Raw genomic sequence first — 18418 nt, forward strand, 5'->3', positions numbered from 1 at the left:
GCTTCCACTTTTCTGAGGCAGAATTTTGAATTTCTTTTGGTTTTTGAGCTTACCCAATTACTGCGAGGTGGCCAAGGGTGCTGTGTGTGTTTCCTCTTTCTATTACACATCGTTCCATTGCTCTGCAGCCTCCCAGGCCACCTGCACTTCCTGAACTGAAAAAGCCCCATGAGAAGAATTTCCTCATGATTTCTTCCTCATGAGGGCTTTAGTTGAAGTGTGGGAAACCTTCCTTATGATGGCTTTAATTGAAGTGTGGGCTACAGGTAGGGATGTGCGAAACCACCCCTGCCTGGGTTCCCTGGGCACCCACTGAAGCACTGCCCCCACTTGCTGCCCCCCTGGACCTGCGCAACAGGCCCAAGGAGCTCGGCGAGTCGCCTGCACCAACCCTGGACCCATCCAATGAGCGCCTGCCATTTTGCAGCCTTTTTTTCTTATGCAAAAGTGAGCTTAAAAAATGCACACATTTAAATATGCAGAGTTTCTTTTTGCTCCCTTATTTTCATTAAAAAAGGTAGCAAAATGGCTGGTGCTAGCCAGAAGGGTCCGGGGTGAGTGTGGGGAGCATCTGGGAGGGTGCCTGTGGCCAGGCACTGCCTCCTCCTGCTGCTGCCCAGGCACCTGTCAAGGACAGCTGACCAGGCAGCCAAGTCCGAGCTGTTCCCGGCTGCTGGCTGAGCACCAGGGCGCTTGTCGGCTGGGCCTGTCAGTGTCTTAGAGTTCAGCGAGCGGAGGCTGGGGTGCCAGGCATGAGGGATTTCTCCGGCCTCCCAGATGAAGTCGGGTGCTCACAACATCCATAGCTACAGGCTGCCATAGAGTTTATTGTACCATGACAGACAGGACACTCATACACACTCCTCAGCCACCTGTTCTAAGCACAAGAACCCCAAATCCAACTCACGAGAATTTCTCTGAAATTTCATCTCCTTTGAATTTCTTTTTGAAAGCAATTTCTTTTCTATCAAATTGAATGAGAATGGTCGAAAAAACGCAGGAGAAATTTTCGGCACAGCACTACTTACAGATGCCCCCCAGCTCTCAGCTGCAGTTACCCCAGTTCCCAAGAAGTGATGGGGCTGTCCTGGGGCTGGTTATCTGAGCAGGTGGGGCACCTTCCCCCTCTCAGACAAGAACAATAACAGGCCAAACTGGTCAGGATTTTATAGGGCTTGTCTTATCATCTCGTTCAGACTGTCAAAACACACACACACACCCCCTCTCCCTTCACCCAGAAGGAGAAAGGGGGTGCTTTCTCTATTGGCACAAAAGTAAGTTTCTCACAGCCTAGAAAGGAGCATCCTTATAAGCAAGCAATGTACAAACTGTAACAGCGACTGGGGAAAGCAACTACTTTGCGTTGTTTGACTTTGTTAGTAGCAGAAAGCATGGCCTTCACTGTACAGCTATGAAAACCAACTCTAACTTCATAAAAATTGCCAACTGCTCTAACAAATTAGTATACATTTGCCACTAGAAACTGCATATGACTCTGTGCTAATTCACACCTGACCTCCCGCCATTCTTCCCAAACCAAATCCAATACAGTCCTAACAGCAATAGCCTGGCTATTTTAGACTTTGGATTTAATGGTATTTGGGGGGGGGGGGCATTTAGATGGTTGTGTGTATTACTTCAGTTGTGAAGCACACAGTGAACATTTCTCTTCCCCACTCACCATTCTGTGATTTACAACTGCTGCGACATTCATGATAATATATTAGAGTACAACCCCCACCAAGTTTGGTAACCCTGATAATATATATTTAAAATAAACATAAAATATAAAATTAGCATCTTTAACCATGTACATGGGTCTCCCCATGAAAAACTTGGTGCTGATCATGACATTACTTGTGTGGGAATGAATTGCAGTTAAGTGAATGCTGAACTGCTGATTCATTCTTAAAGTTAAACTAAAGTGTTGACCAGCAGTGGCACAATGTGGCAAATATTGGGAGCCATATTGCTCATCCTGACATAACTAAGCAATTAGGCGATTCCATGATCAAATGTATCAGAGGATATTCTGCATTAGAATTTCATGATTTAATTCCAGCACCCAATCCCACACAACCGCACCTCTTAGGCCGAGAGTAAATTGTTTTTCCAAGAACAGTCCCATGGGAATCTCGTTGTGATGCTTAACATTCTGGGAAATATCTGTGCCAGGAAGTACAGTGGTAAATAGCTGACAATTGAGGATTCTGTGTCAAAACAGGATAGTGTAAATCAAGGAGGTCATAATGGTATTAGGTCAGGAGCAATAACAGCCATAAACTAGGAATGTTATCAACCCAGGGAGGGATGCTTGAAATGGGAAACATTGGGTCTCCCAGGCTAAAATACAAATATAACTATTTTGAGACAACTGATTCATTTGTCACTGACATACCAATTGCAGGAAAGGATGATCGGGGATGTTGTTTTACAGACATGTTTTTGTAGCTAAATATGTGGTCTTGAGACCACGAGATATGGATTTTTAGAGTAGATTTAGTAATTTTTCCATTGTATTAAGAGGACACATACAATCTGAATGTATGTAAGCAGATGAACACATATAAAAATGCTTGAAATGTATAAAAGGCAGTCTAGTGACAACAGATTTCAGTTCTCCATGGCAGAACTCACTTTCTTTGCTTGATTTAGTAAATAAAGCACCTTACCAGTTTTCCTATGATGTTTTGCTCTTCATAGGCCTTGTTTCTAGAAATTATTTTTTTTTTTGCTTGTACCAGCATTGTGTGCTTAGTGATTATTTTGTATTAGGGATCTACTTGAAATAAGTAAAGGACAGAAAAGACAAAAGCTTGGCCTCAGAGACTTGTTCCTGAACTAAAACTCTTTGTGTTTAATACCAGAAGTCAGTAAAAACCTGCATTTCCGGGGACACTTTTTGCACTGGGGAAAGTTGAATGGGAGTAGTTACCTTGTGGTCTAAGACCAACCTAAATACCAGAATTCCATCTCATAGAATCTCTGGGTGAAGACAGCAAGTGCTCCCGCTGCCACTACACCAGCCCCAATCGCTGCTACTGCTAGGGATGTCAGAGAATTTCGCCACAAATCTCAGGGAGGCCGAATGCCAGCACATTCGGCCCCCTGAAATCGGTGGCGAAATGGTCTGCCCGCCCCCAGGACAGGACTTACCTTCGGCTAATCTTCCTGGCGGCGGTGGCTCCAGTGGTGGTTCGGCGGCGGTTCGGCTGCGGCGGCGGCTGCAGCAGCCAGTCTTCTGACCAGCCGCCGCCGCCGCCATTTCCAGTTAAAAAACAAAACAAAACGTGATAGGCTATGTAAAGATTTACGAAGCCTATCATGGCTAGATCTTTTAAAAACACTGTGATAGGCTACGTAAATGTTTACGTAGCCTATCACGGCTGATTTAAAAGAAAAAAAAACTGCGCGTACGCAAATGGCGGCGCCCATGGGCGGCCGCCATTTGCGTTCCTTATTTTGGCATGTCTTAGTCTACATGAACATTTACATAGACTAAGACGGCGAAAATAAGGGGAACGCAAATAGCATAGCGTCTACGCTATTTGCGTTCCCCTTATTTTCGCCGTCTTAGTCTACGTAAATGTTTACATAGACCAAGACGTGCCAAAATAAGGAATGCAAATGGCGGCGCCCATGGGTGCCACCATTTGCGTACACGCGGGTTTTTTTAAAAAAATCAGCCTTGATAGGCTACGTAAACATTTACGTAGCCTATCACGGCTGACTGCAGGGACGCAAACGGTGGCGGCTACGGCCGCCGCCATTTGCGGAGCCGGCCGGCCAGGATTCGGGGGGGGGGAGGGACGGGGCGCCTCCCCCCCAGCCAGAATTTCAGGGGGGAGGGATGGAGCGCCCCCCCAGCCAGAATTTGGGGGGGAGGGACAGAGCGCCTCCCCCCCACCGCGAATGTCACCCTTCGAAAAGGGGAAAATTGAATGGGAGTGCTTACCTTGTGGTCTAAGACCAACCTAAATACCAGAATTCCATCTCATAGAATCTCTGGGTGAAGACACCAAGTGTTCCCGCTGCCACTACACCAGCCCCTATGCTACCTAAGCATATGTATCTTAGTTATTGCCATCAGAGAAGTAGTGGGGTGGGGGAATAAAAGGTGAACATAGAAGCCACCAATTTTGTAGGAAACACAAGGATACTAAACACAAGGTATTATTTAGACAGAAACAGTCTCATGCAGTCTCAGTATAAAGGGCTAGTAACATATTTGGATTTCAAACTTAACAGCATTGAAAATATTGAACTATACCGTATACCCAGGGATTTCCATTCCCTAATGCTGTAGATTGTCTTAGGCACAATCCTAAGACAGAAAAAATGATTAGATGATTAGACAGAAAAAAAGTCCCGGCTGGGGAATGCTGGGAGTTGTAGAAGTATTTTCTGTCTAAACATCTATAGGATTGTGCCCTTAAAGATCTTCATACTACACATTTTGAGTGAGTAAAAACTTGTCTTAAAAAGCATTTCTCACTCCACGCATGGTGGGATTGTGAGCTTTTCTAGATGGGGCTTTTTAAACCTTCTGCTTCCGAACTCTTTGCAGGATTAAGATTGGATCTCTACTCAACATTTTTTTCCTTTCTTGCCTTTCTGTACTTTCTGCTACATAACCTCTAGTTAGTAATGTGGTGTAGTGGAACAAAGCAGGATAATGCAACTGCACTGGTGGCGAGTTGTGTTTTGTTTCGTGCTTCCAAAAAAGACCGCATCCCCCCCCCATCCACAAAAGTGGTTGGAAAACACAGGAGGGAAACTGGAGGATGACATTGTTATCTAAGGCAACCATAAACAACCATGAGTGAGGAATGGCTAGCACACAATAAAAGCCTTGCCTAGAAAAGTCCGGTAGCGCTGTAAAATCATTTTGGACTAATTGATGAATCTATCAAAATAACAAGACAAGTAACTGAACAAACCCCAGCACTGCGACTATTATCCATTTCTGAAGCATATAATGCAGATGTTGTACATAAAGAGTTACTAACTTTCTTCACAGTAGCTGCACAGCTAGAAATTGCAAACAACTGGAAACTAAATCATGACCTATCTCTACAGAATTGGAAACAAAGATTATGAACATTGGCCTTGATGGAGAAACATATCAAACAAGCCTAAGCAACAAGAACACAAATACAGATTACTGTTATGAAACTTGATTTTACTGACTACGCTAACAAAAATTTAAAAATACAGAATGTAACCTCCACAAATGCATGGAACAATTTGGAGAGATGTCCTGGGATGAAAAGATCATATGACATCTGAGTTATCAGTGTCCAAATGTTTACGCATATTTATTTTGTAATGTACAATTACGCTCTTTTTCTCTTTCCCATCCATTATGGTGGCTGTTTGTTAAGAAAAAAAAGGTCAAGATTAATTTCTAAAAAGTGGGAGTGGGGGAGGGGAAAGAAAGCATTTCACTTATTCTGAAAGAGAAAATATTTCCTATGAGGTTTTTTCAATACCCCTCCCAATTTTTTATGTTTCTACTAGAAAAAATGTCCTTGTATCCCCTCCCCCGCAAAACAGCAATGTTTCAAGTTTTTTCTGGGTCTTCAAATCTCAAAGCAGGACCACTGCCTAACAGATTGCAAGTGGAAATATGCACTTCTAAAGCACTGTTCAGGCCATTGGCGAGGACTAAAAGTGAGTAAGGGATGGGGGCTTGCATGCAAACCCTGTCCTGGCATGCACAGCCTCTTCTTCAGACCACTGTGAAGGTCTGAACAAAGTTTCTAAGCTTAGAAGCCTCTGTGCAATTGGGAACCCTGATAAAGTGTGAACTTCTGAAGAGGAACCTGCAGGCTTGAAGAGGAGGCTGTCGCTTGTTCCATGTCTCTTCTTGTAGGGTCTAGTTCCACACTAAGAAAACTTTTCATGACCATTTGGTTTAGTTTGAGAGTTCTCATGTGTTGAGGTGCTGTAGTAATGGAAATGCCAAAGACCACTGTATACCGAGGAGCTAGCGGTGCGTCACAATTGTTCTCTTATTCATGCCCTAATCGACATGAGTGCCTAGCTCACGTCTGTGCCTAGATTTCTTTCCCAGGCCTAGTGGGCCTTCTATGCAATGCCTCTTCAATCTCACACATTTTCCCAGCTTCTAGTTTATTTTTAGCAAAGTTAAGGGACCCAATGTCAGCCGTAGCTCACCACTGCCACCTGGCTTGGCTGCCTGCCAATGACAGAGGCAAATTCTTTTCTCCCAGCTTGTGGGAAGGAATGGGAAGGGGGGAAGAAAGAGCCCACTAGGTGTATAAATCTCTGAGGAGGTTGGAGAGGGAGAACCTCACTGTAAGCTGAGCCAGACAGGTGTTACGGGGCCAGGCCATCATGGAGTCCGTTTGTCAGGGCTCTTATCTAATTGGCTGATCTTAAGATAAGAGTACTGGGTTCCTGGTGACTGAAGGAATGTATGCTTTATGCTCTTAATGTATTGTCTTGTTTTTTCTTGCTTTATTAGCATATTTTAGCTAAATAAACTTCTTTCCTTCACCACCGGTGTGTTTATTGCCACTGAATATCCAAAAAGAACCATTGCCTGTTGACAAAACAACTGGCAAAACAAGTGTATTGAGGGAATCCGTATACCAGTCTTCTCCAACTTGCTGTCTGTGGAGATTCCACATGCACAATATGAAAATAGTAAAGGTTTGTATGCAGAGACATCACCTTGCCGACAAAGGTCCGTCTAATTAAAGCTATGGCTTTCCCAGTAGTAACGTATGGCTGTGAGAGCTGGACTATAAGGAAGGCTGAGCGCTGAAGAACTGATGCTTTCAAACTGTGGTGCTGGAGAAGATTCTTACGAGTCCCCTGGACTGCAAGGAGGTCAAATCAGTCCATCCTAAAGGAAATCAACCTGGAGTGCTCATTGGAAGGACAGATACTGAAGCTGAAGCTCAAATATTTTGGCCACCTAATGCGAAGAGAAAACTCTCTGGAAAAGACCCTGATGCTGGGAAAGACTGAAGGCAAAAGGAAAAGGGGATGGCAGAGGATGAGATGGCTAGATAGCATCACGGATGCAATGAATATGGACTTGAGCACGCTCCGGGAGAGAGCGCAGGACAGGAAGGCCTGGCGTGCTATGGTCCATGGGGTCACGAAGAGTCGGACACGACTGAACGACTGAACAGAAACATGGTGGCTGGTATGTATCTGGAATGATTGACAGGTGCGTGTGAGGTGGGGTTTGGCAGAGTGTGAGCAAGAATGACAGTTTGGCAAGTAGAAGAAAGGGGGAGTGGCCAAGTGAGAATGGAATGCAGCGTGATTGGATGAGTGCTTGTGCAGAAAAAAGGTGGGGTGATTGCTTCTAGAGAGTCAGAGCAGTCTGGGAGGAAGGTAGATTAGGTACAGCTAGAGAAGTCTGAGATGAGATTGGGAGAGAAGAGTGAGAACATCTAGTGAGATAGTCTGTGGGTTAGAGAGTGTGTCAGATAGTGTGAGAGACAGTGTGAGAGGTTTTTGAACATAGAACTAAAAGCAAGAGTTATATTGTGTAGTTTATAGTATTGACTTATTATAATCAGCATCCCTGATATCCTTTCCTCATCCCAACCCAGTTCCTATTTCCAATCCTGTTGTACCAAATAAACCTTCTTTGTTTTCAGTTTTAAAACAGTTTCCTTTTTTAGTTATTAGGAGGGGTTTCATGGAATAACCCCCACGTGCTGGCTGCTTGGTCTGTGTTACCAAAAAGAAAGAGAGCAGCTCTAAAAGGGTTATTGGTGGCAGCAGTTGAGAGAGTGGTGAAGCATCACAATACACAAACAGAGGGTTGTGGGTGAGAGCCTAAAGGTGGCAGTGTGCGGAGAGACACTGACCAAAGCACCTGACCTGGTGACTAGAAGTAGGATTGTGAGGTGGTCAAAAAAGGCCTCGGGTCCTCACAGTGTCCTCCAGATGTTTTTGGACTCCAGTTCACATCAGCCTCAGCCAGCATAGCCAGTGATGATGGATGATGGGAGCTGTAGCCCAAAAGGACACCAGGTTGGGAAAGGCTGCTATTTACCTACCATCCTAACTACAGCTCATAATAACATTTTACTTCATCTGTGCTATCTCCCATCCTTGCTTTTTTATTTCTTTGCTAAATAGACACAAACCTTCTTTCCAAACTCAATTTTATATGTGTTTCTCCTTTCATGCCTGCAATGCTCTTCTATCATTAATACAATTGTCATCTTCTCTCTCTTATCTTTCCTTCACAACTGTTCCTGTATTCCTCTCAATTCTTTTTCCACCACAGGGGTCACGTCTTATTAGATTGTCAGCCTCTGGGAAGAGCCATACCTTTTCAATTACTTTGTATGGCACACAGTATAGTAATAAGTGTGGTATAAATTATGATGATGATGAATTATGACCACAAATAGACTGTGGCATACATGCTATTTTATTTGAGTTTCAACTCTGTCCTTTATAAACAATCCAGATGTTAGAGTTTAGTTGTCAGTGCAATCCTATGCACGTTTATTTGGAACTAAGTCTCACTGTGTTCAGTGGGGCTTAATCCCAAGAAAGCATGCATTAGTGATTAAAAATAGAATTTTAAATTACATTGGGAGTGTTGTCAATGACTAACACAAAAAGTGCAGGCTACAGCATTTGTTTATTTGAGTTGTGGAAAAAGGATGTCCACAGCCAGGAAAATGTCAACTGTTTTAGCTTCTCTTACTGCTCAGCTTCTGCCTTCAAAAGCATTTATTGATCTTGCCTTTATCATAAAAAGCATCAGCAGGTGATGTGAGAGAGACTTCATGAGATCAGATAACGCTGTAAAGATTTTACGGGGGATACAGCACACATGGAAGAACTATTTTGGAGTTTTTATTGTTTGCTACAAAGTTTTGACTTTTTGCCAGAACAAAGACAATGTCATCTTATATTATCATAATTGCAGTGAAGGAAATGACTTTTTGTTGGGTTAATATTCTTTGGGGATTTGTGGTAGGGTGCTCCACAGTGGAAGAAAAACACCTGTCCTGATCCTCAGGATTACCTTAGAAGAGCTGTGAGTCCTTGGTGGAAAGTGTGACAGCTGGGTCTCATTAAGGAAGCAGACCATTAATAGGATATGTTTAGAACATCATAGAGAGACCCTTGCTTCCAAATAATTCTAGAATAAATTGTCTTCCGACCTTAGAGCCAAGATAGCTTTTATCTACAAGGCCTACAAAAGAATTATATGATGTGTTTTGTCTGGTTTAGACTCCCAAGGCTCTTGGGTTTTATTTGCATGCAGCACTACCCAATACTTCGAAAACTATGTAAAGTTGTAGTAGTGCATGACTTGGAGAATCTGTATATTGTTATGGTAAAGTTCGTAAATGTTATATATTTCAGTATGTTGTGATATAATATGAATTGGATATTTATTAATATTCATGATGTTCTTGTGGGTTGTGTAGTATGGGTTGTATCCAATGCTGTCATTCTGCTGACAGAAGCAGTTCCATCAGCAGAACTGGGAGGGGGATGATTCTGCCTCCCCCCGTCCCCCGTACATTGTCAAAATTTGCTCTGGAATCCTTGGAAACTCTCCAGAGCTGATATTCAGGTGGTGCAGATGGCTGCAGGAGGGAGGGGAGCGGGAGAAACTCCCATCACACCAGCATATCTCCGCTAGTTTGACATTAGGTTTAACCCTATATGTTTCAATTTCAAAATGTTGTGGTGCACATGAATGCAAAGGACAATGGTGTAGTAGCACACTTGTATTAATATTTATTTATTTATTTATTTATTTATATTTCAATATGTATTCTGCTTTTCTGCCACAAAGGCCTTCAGAGCAGCTTACAACAATAACAACAGAACAGCAGCAGCACCAACACCAACAGAAAAAAATATAAAATTTAGATGAAAAACAACTTGGAAAAGTTGTAATTCATAACACCAGTACACTTAAAAGACAGTGGCAGCACTCTAAAAATCAGCATGTTTCAAGGGCAAGGCTACTTCATGGAACTTGGTGGAACAGGAAAGTTCTCATCTAAAAGTTCTAATTGGGCCAGTCTGGTGGATTTCACTTGGAAAGGAATTCTGTAATATAGGTTTCACCACTGAAAAAGCCAAGTAGGGTACACTCTCACCATCAACCATGGTGGAACCTGAAGAAGTATTTCTTCAGATGATCTTAATTCATGTGTGCTTGTGTGTACATATGATCTTGGGAAGCATTTCCTAAGGTAACCTGGAACCAAAACCAGACCACTTTGGGTTTCAAAGGTTAAAACCAGCACCTTCAATTTAGCGCAGACATAAACAGGCAGCCAGTGTAGATCATTGGAAATCAGTGTTCCGTGTGCACTGTGGCTAGCTCCAGGGAAAGGTTGGGCTGCTGCAGCCTGCATCATCACAAGAGCTAAACTGTCTTCAAGGGCAGCTCCATATAAAATACATTACAGTAGTCAAGCTGGAAAAAAAAAGTTACTAGTGCATGCAAAACTGTGGCCAGAACCTTAGTCCCCAGAATGGGGTGAATTGGCAAATCACTTAGAGCTCAAAGAACACACTTCTTGCCATGGCTGTCACTTGGATGTCTCAAACCAACACGGGACCCAAAAGAACTCCCAAGGTGCAAGCCTTACTTTTAAGGGGGCATTTGGTCTATATGATGATACAGCAAGCAAGCAAGCCATTCTGGAACATTTTTGTAGGATTTGGAGGAATAGATATGGGATTTTGGTCAAGGCAAGAGAAAGGCTAGGCCTTGTTGAGGTGTCGGAATAAGGGTGAATCACTATTACAGAGAAAATTCCCCTCTTTAGCCAAATCAAGACCGCACCCACACAGAAATTTCAGTTTCTGTGGTTAGAAGTCCAGTACTTGCCAGAACAAGTGAAAGTAGTTCTAAGGCCACTTCCACTGGGAATGGATAGTAAGAGATCTAGTTAAAGGAAAAAGGAAAAATAAGTAACAAAGATATCTTACTATCCCTTCCCAAGTGGCTAGGTGCCCTTTTGTGCACTGAAGCATCTTTAATGGGAAGAGCCAATTTGTGCTGATTCATCCTCACCCTGCAGCCTTCTGCACTAACTCCCATGCTGCTCCAGAGCATCCTCCAACCCTCGGGAACAGATTTTTTGGAGATGCAGAAGAAGGGGGGGGGTATGAAAAATAGCTTCTTCCCCCCTTCTGTTGGCAGGCATCAGGAGCTACTGAAGTGGAGTAGTAGTGGTGGGAACAGCGGTAGCACTGATCTAATGACAGCTGAGCAGCTGCCATTGGATTTGGCTCCTTGTGGGCCATTGTGGACAACTGTAATGGTGGCTGCCTGGCACTCATCAAAGCAGCAGCAAAGGGGACCCAAGCCACAAGGTCGGAGTGGTGGGCCCTCTACACCTGTCCAAAGATGGTGATGCTGGCTCTGCCAGTGATGCTCTCGGAGGATAGAGGTGTAAGATGCTCACCAGTGAGGCCCTGCCCACAAATTCCCTGCCATGGCGATTCCAAAGACTTTTCAAAGGCAGTGCCATGTATAATGCTTCATAATCATGAAGCCTCGTTGTTAGAAAGGTGTGAAAATGTTATGGCCATGCGAAGTTTATTTTGAGAGGTTCTGGTGTATTACAATAATGGTTAAGAAAACAGAAAGTATTAAAGATGGCCTTTGCCTCCAAAAATGAGCGGTAGCTTTTGTTTATTAAACTGTAAGTCCCTACACTTCCTCTAGTATCTCATAAAGTTACCTCTGTTGAAGTTTTGGTAATTAGGGTTGCCAACTTTATTTTTACTGGCCCTAGTTCCTCTGCTATTAAAAGCAGCTTGATCTGTAGTCATTAGCAGGTGGTCATGATGGTTCTCCTTGACAAGAAAAGCTGCAGATCAAGCTACCTATAAAGACACTTGAACAGGCCTGCTGATTTTTTTTTCTTGCCAGTTAGCAACCTGTTGGTAATACACTTATTGAAAGTGAAGAAAGAAAAAGAATCAACACAGCTTCCACAACGGTAAGTTGTGTCTCCTGTCCTGTCTCACTAACCATTTAGAGTTCTTTGAGAGTGTCAATAAACATGTAGACAGGCACAGGGGTGATCTGGTAGACATTGTCTACTTGGACTTCCAAAAGGCTTTTGACAAAGTCCCTCACCAAAGACTCCTGAGCAAACTTAGCAGTCATGGTATAAGAGGAGAGTTACTGATCCTCTTATGGATCAATAACTGGTTAGAGAACAGAAAGCAGAGAGTAGGAATAAATGGTAAATTCTCCCAATGGAGATAAGTAAATAGTGGGGTCCCGCAGGGGTCTGTATTAGGACCAATGCTTTTCCACGTCTTCATAAATGATCTGGAGTGAGCAGTGAAGTGGCCAAGTTTGCGGATGACACCAAATTATTTAGGGTGATTAAAACAAAAAGGGATTGTGAAGAGCTCCAAAAGGATCTCTCCAAACTGGGAGAATGGGAACCTAAATGGCAAATGTGTTCAATGTAAGCAAGTGTAAAGTGATGCATGTTGGGGCAAAAAATCCCAACTTCGAGTATAGCTTGATAGGATCTGAGCTAGTGATGACCAACCAGGAAAGAGATCTTGGGGTTGTGGTGGACAGCTTGATGAAGATGTCAACCCAGTGCGTGCCCACTGTAAAAAAGGCAAACTCCATGTTAGGCATAATTAGAAAAGGAACTGAGAATAAAACTGCCAATATCCTACTGCCCCTATACGCATTTATGGTGCGACCACATCTGGAATACTGTGTACACTACACCATCTGGTCACCACACCTAAAAAAAGATATTGTAGAGCTGGAAAAAGTGCAGAAAAGGAAACTAAAATTATCAAGGGACTGGAGCATTTCCCCTATGAGAGAAGGTTACAACAACTGGGCTTGTTTAGCTTGGAAAAAAGGAGGGTAAAGGGAGATATGACAGAGGTGTACAAAAGTATGCACAGTCTGGAGAATGTGGACAGGGAGACATTTTTCTCCCTCTCTCAAAATACTAGAACTCAGGGTCATCCTATGAAGTGATTGGTGGGCGGTTCAGGACAGATAAAAGGAAGTACTTCTTCACACAGCGCATAGATAAACTATGGAACTCACTACCGCAAGATGTAGTGATGGCCATCAATTTGGATGGCTTTAAAAGGGGGTTAGAGAAATTCCTGGAGGAAAAGGCTATCAATGGTTACTAGTCTTGATGGCTGTGTGCTACCTCTAGTACTGGTGGCAGTGAGCTTGTGTGCACCAGTTGCTGGGGAACATGGGCAGGAGGGCGCTGTTGCGCTCATGTCCTGCTTGTGAGTTCCTGGTTGACAGCTGGTGGGCCACTGTGTGAGCAGAGTGCTGGAGTAGGTGGACCCTTGGTCTGATCCAGCATAGTTCTTTTGTTCTTATGAATCATGTAATCAATCAATTCATCAGTTAAAAGATAAATGATTAGTCAGCTAAAAATTAAGTAACCCCTCATTTCTCTGTAAGAGATTGGCTGCCTGCTTTTTTATTGTTAATTATATTTTTTTGAAGAACATTGAGATGTGAGGCAGACATCTGCCTTGCTCTCACAAGTAAAATGAGATTTGATGCGTTCCCGTAGCAGGGAAAGCGGCTGTGTTGGTGGACCAAAACATTCCAAGTTGTATTAAGGGAAGGCACATCCATAGATAAATTGCTCACAGCAGTGCCCCACGTACATTGACAACATCTGGGGTTTTCAGTGAGAGATGATAGACCTCAGTCCACGATAGTCCCTTGGGAACACCTGGGAATGGCCTCCTGTCCCCCTCCCCCACCTTACCTTGTCAGGATATGGTGATTGTGTTATAGGCCGTAATTGTCTATTGTGATGCAATTATTGTTCTGGGTGGGGGGAGGGCAGCAGGGGCTAGGAGCGGACTTCTCCAGAGTTCTCCTAGTGTAGAGACAGTGGAGAAGACAGAGCCTGGTTTCCTACTGAGTTGGAGGGAAAAGGACGTCAGTAAGATAATAGGGCAGGGGGAACAGCCCACACATTAACCTGGTTCACATGACATGACAGCCTGTCATGGGTTAATTTACTTGGCCAGCTGCCATTATTAATATGCAAGCCCCAACTGGGGGTTGTCATGGCTTGTTGTGTTGTGCGAACCTCACTGGTGGGGGTTATTTGAGGGTTAAGCAATTTTGGTGAGGTAAGCAAAACACCTTCTTTCAGGTTTCCAAGGAACATAAACCAGCCTCACCATTCCCAGACTCTTGACATGGCTGCTGACCAGGTGAGAGCTTAAGATTATTGCCAAATTAATGAGATATCCACTTGCGGCTTATGAGGCAGGGCATGAGAGAAAAGTAGTTTTAAAAGCCAGTTGCGATCCAACTTGTCCTTCTCTGTGCTATAAATGTGCATAACTCCCCCCACCCCTTACAGTATTTGTTATTACAGAAGACAACATTTTCTCCAGTTTAATAAGGAATGGAAAATGACATAATGGCAGACTTTGTAGTCTCCTTTCCCCCACTTTTTTCTGTATTTAGGGTATGTGTCTATATCTAAACACCCACTCACTTAAGTAACCACTTCACACACCTGATAAGCCAGAATCTGGTACATGAAAGGCTATGCCGTGACACAGTTGTTCATCTTTAAGATGTCATAGGAACCTTTGCCAAAACACTATGGAGAAACTGGATGCCTTCCTAGTAACTGATGATGTGGAGATAAGGATGGTCTACCAATATCATGGTTCCTTTCTAGTTTATTGTAAGTTTTTAGTAGTTGATATTTATTGCTTTTGCTGTTTTAAAGTTCCTCTGAGTGCTGTTTCAAGTAGAGAGATGAGAAATTAATAACTAAATGTGAGGCAGAATGAGCATCATCAAACATTGTTCAGGAAGATAGCAACAATCTCTTTCTCATAGGATTTACAGAGACAAAGAAGCCAGCAACATGCTAGTCACTACACTTTGGCCAAGACTGAAAAAAATGCAGCTGAATAGCACAGGTGGGAATTGCTTGACTTGAACGGATTATCAAATTGTTGTTCTCTCAGTCAGGACTTCTGCTTGCAGGTGGAAAAGAGGATTCTTCTTCCAGTGAAAGAACTGCAGAACTTTACCTCTCTGAAGCTGCTAACAGACTAAAGCGGAGTAATGTCAGATATTAATAAAGTGGTTGAGACTGAAATGGGAAAAAAATTGATTACCAATGACCATAAAATTATTCAAGCAATATTTTTTTTTACCAAGCATGCATGTTGTCCTCTGCTCTCAAGAATAAGAAGTAAGCATTTAACTTTCTTCTAACACCTTAACATTTTGAATGAATGAATGAATCCTTTATTTACAGTCAACTGAACACCAGCAAAAGATACAAAAATACATAACAATAAAATATGTTGTTCTACATCATAAAATTAAATGCCATAGAGAATCTAGTTAAAATACTAACGTTCAAAAATTTAGCAACTCGCTTGGTAATTAATCTGTTGGATCCTTCGAGTAAGATGCACATAAGAGATTCTAAAGACTGACCTCTTATTAATCTTAGTAATTGGAAGGATCAGGGCATCTCTGACCCCCTGACAGTAACAGCAATTGAACAAAACATGTATTACAGATTCCACTTCAACATTGTTACTAGGGAAATATCTCTCATTTACCAGTGTTTTGGAATATCTTCCAGCTAAGAGTTTAGAGGGCAAAACATTAAGCGAGGCCAAAGAGAATGCTTTCCTATATTTAGGAATTGATAGCCAGTTTAAATAAGCCATTCCGTCTTTGGAAAAGGAGCCTGACAAACCCCAAAATCTGGGGGAACATGGGCTCTGTGCTGCACAACAGAGTTCTTGAAGGTAAATATTGCACAACCTCTGTTTAACTAGAAATTTTGCACCTTAACATTTTTAAATGTGATATTTTGCTGTTGGCTTTTTAATTTTTTTTGCTTTGTTTTTTGTATTCATTATTGTTGTTAGCCATAGTAGTCATCATGCATGGAAAGGCAGTATATATTTATGATTAAAAAAATACATTTTCCCCTGTGACTACATTTTTACAATAACTGATGATTGTAGCTTGGTATCTGTGTAAGGAAAGAGGCCAAACAATCTGAAGCTCATAGAACAGCATTTTGTAAAGTGGATCACTTTTCCCCTACAGGTAAGAAATGCTCTCCCTCAAGGAATCTTGAGAGATAATCAATTGTATTAAGTTTATTTTTCATTTTCAAGGGGGGAAAACATCTGATGCATCAGGATTGGAAATCTCACTACTGGCTGGTCCCAAAGTGGAGGTATGTGGAACCTGCAGAGTAAAATGGAAAAATGGAAATACAAAGTTAATGAAATGCAAGTTAACAAAGCGAGAGCCAGGTAAGTATTTCACCATCTGTTACTCTCTTTGGTTACATCTGTGACTCTCTACTGTGTTTGTGTGATGGAACAAGCAGGATGTGGCTGCAAGTGAGTTCAGTGGGGCTTGTTCTGGGCCTCTTTGAGACATCAAAAATGTTCATCTAAGGTGTAAGAGATGATTGATTTGTGCGCGGTCAATCTCCAGGGGAAAGGAGTGGCTCATAACAATTGAAGAGGAAGAAACTAACATGACCTTTTCCATCCAAAGATGAGGAATGCAACATCCCTGTGATTCTTACTTTGTGGTCAAAAAGATTGCGTTTGGCTAAAGGAAAGGCAACAAGCTGCTGCAATGCTTAAAAATGATGTAATCGTATGAGGCTATCTGTTAGGAAGAAACAAAACCATATTAGCACAGCCAGTGTCAACAGTAGGAAAGGATGGACATTTGTGGGACTAGAGGCTGTTGAGAAGCCCTGCATCAATCCCAGGTTCTGACTTTCCTGCTAGTGTACAAACATGGACTGTGATTTCCCATCCACATTAGCAGAAGGAATCTTTAGTGCCATATAGAGGTAGAGATTTCATCATTATACAAATGGAGGTGTTGCCTAAACATAACAGCCTTTGCTCTATAAACCCTTTCTTCTAATCTCAGATATTTTTGAGGCTGGCTGTGATTATGCAGTGATAAGGAAATTACTTTTGTCATAGTCAGAGGCTTAGCTGGACTTTAGTTAGGACCACACTAACACGGTCTGAATTCGCAAAAAGCTTTATTTGGGATGGAGTATTGAGTCACCACGATGGTTCACCTCAGACATTTGAGTGACACAGAACAGAATTTTCAACCCTCTGATATAGTTGATAATGCTAAACCACATTCCTCTACGCTCCCCCCTCCTGTATTTGCTATTCATCATTGTGGTTTCTCATACAAAGCAATAATGTGTTAAAGCTTAGATGCAAGTTCATAAAGTTTACAGCAGATAACAGGAAAATGCTAGCTTAACCGCAAGCTCTACAGGAAACTAGAGAAACCCACAAACTACATCCTGTTATTCTTCACCTCCTGCATTAAGCTAAGCCTTTCATAAGTATTCTGTCTTACTGACTTTATCTATATCTTATTATGGCTGCTAACATAAAATGGAGTCTCTTTGGCCAAAGCTGACTGTCCATTAGAGCCATGAAACTTTGTATGTACTCAAGGGGACTGCCATCTTTCTGTTTCCATGTGTCTAGGGCAAAATGAGACTGGGAGGGCCCATCGATACCCTGGAGCTAGCTCTACATATTAGCATTCAGGTAGCTGTAAATTATACTCCTGTCAATACATAATAGCCCATGAGTGCGTAGGCAGTGGGCATTTGGAACTTCTGGAAATGGAATGGATCCAAGTGTCCTTTCTGAGTACAATCTACAAAATCAACAGAGAGACAAAGTTTGTATATACTGTCTTGAGGTGAGTCAGTCACTTTAATCACCAGGTAAGAAATGTTTTTCTCCCGTCAAAGCATCCAGCTAACCATTAGCAAATTATTTATCTGTGGCAAAAATAAATTGCCAATAAATTTTGTCACAGGCCTTTTCAGCGTCCAAAGAAACAATGGCGGCCTGGTATGTTCTATCACTGTTTGTTAAATCCCACCTGATCTGCTCAAGCAAATGTTGTAATAACTTCTTGTAGTCTATTAGCCAAAATAGCAGTTAATACATTAATATCTACATTAATTAATGAGATAGGCTGAGTAAAAATTTTAAAAACGATGGAGCTACGAGTCACACATTTAAGGTTCAATCCTATGCATTTTTAAACAGAAATAAGTTCTACAACTCCCAGCATTTCCTAACTAGGCATCTTGGCTAGGGAATGCTGGGAGTGTAAGACTTATTTCTGTCTAAACATCCATAGGATTTCACCTTTAAAGTAATATCTGTTTTGGCCTTTAGTAACTCTGAGTTACGTGCTTAAAGAATCTGGAATACAAATTAAAAGAATCTGGAACAGGAATTAAAAACTGGGCAGCTTTGTCAGGCAAGCCTGAAACTATTGCACCAATTCCAGCTGAAGCAATGGCTAGGAAATTTATTTCTAGCAAATTTACCTCCA

The 18418-nt window shown here is 42.3% G+C and overlaps 1 pseudogene; it reads left to right on the plus strand.

The window, feature by feature from the left end:
• Positions 1–15094, plus strand: part of LOC146359268 (uncharacterized) — a 94590-nt pseudogene extending 79496 nt beyond the window's left edge.
• Positions 15095–18418: the final 3324 nt, after the last annotated feature.

The sequence above is a fragment of the Heloderma suspectum genome, chromosome 1 (genome assembly GCF_057233095.1).
Source record: "Heloderma suspectum isolate Gila_16-S chromosome 1, 16-S_ref, whole genome shotgun sequence".
Classification (NCBI taxonomy): domain Eukaryota; kingdom Metazoa; phylum Chordata; class Lepidosauria; order Squamata; family Helodermatidae; genus Heloderma; species Heloderma suspectum.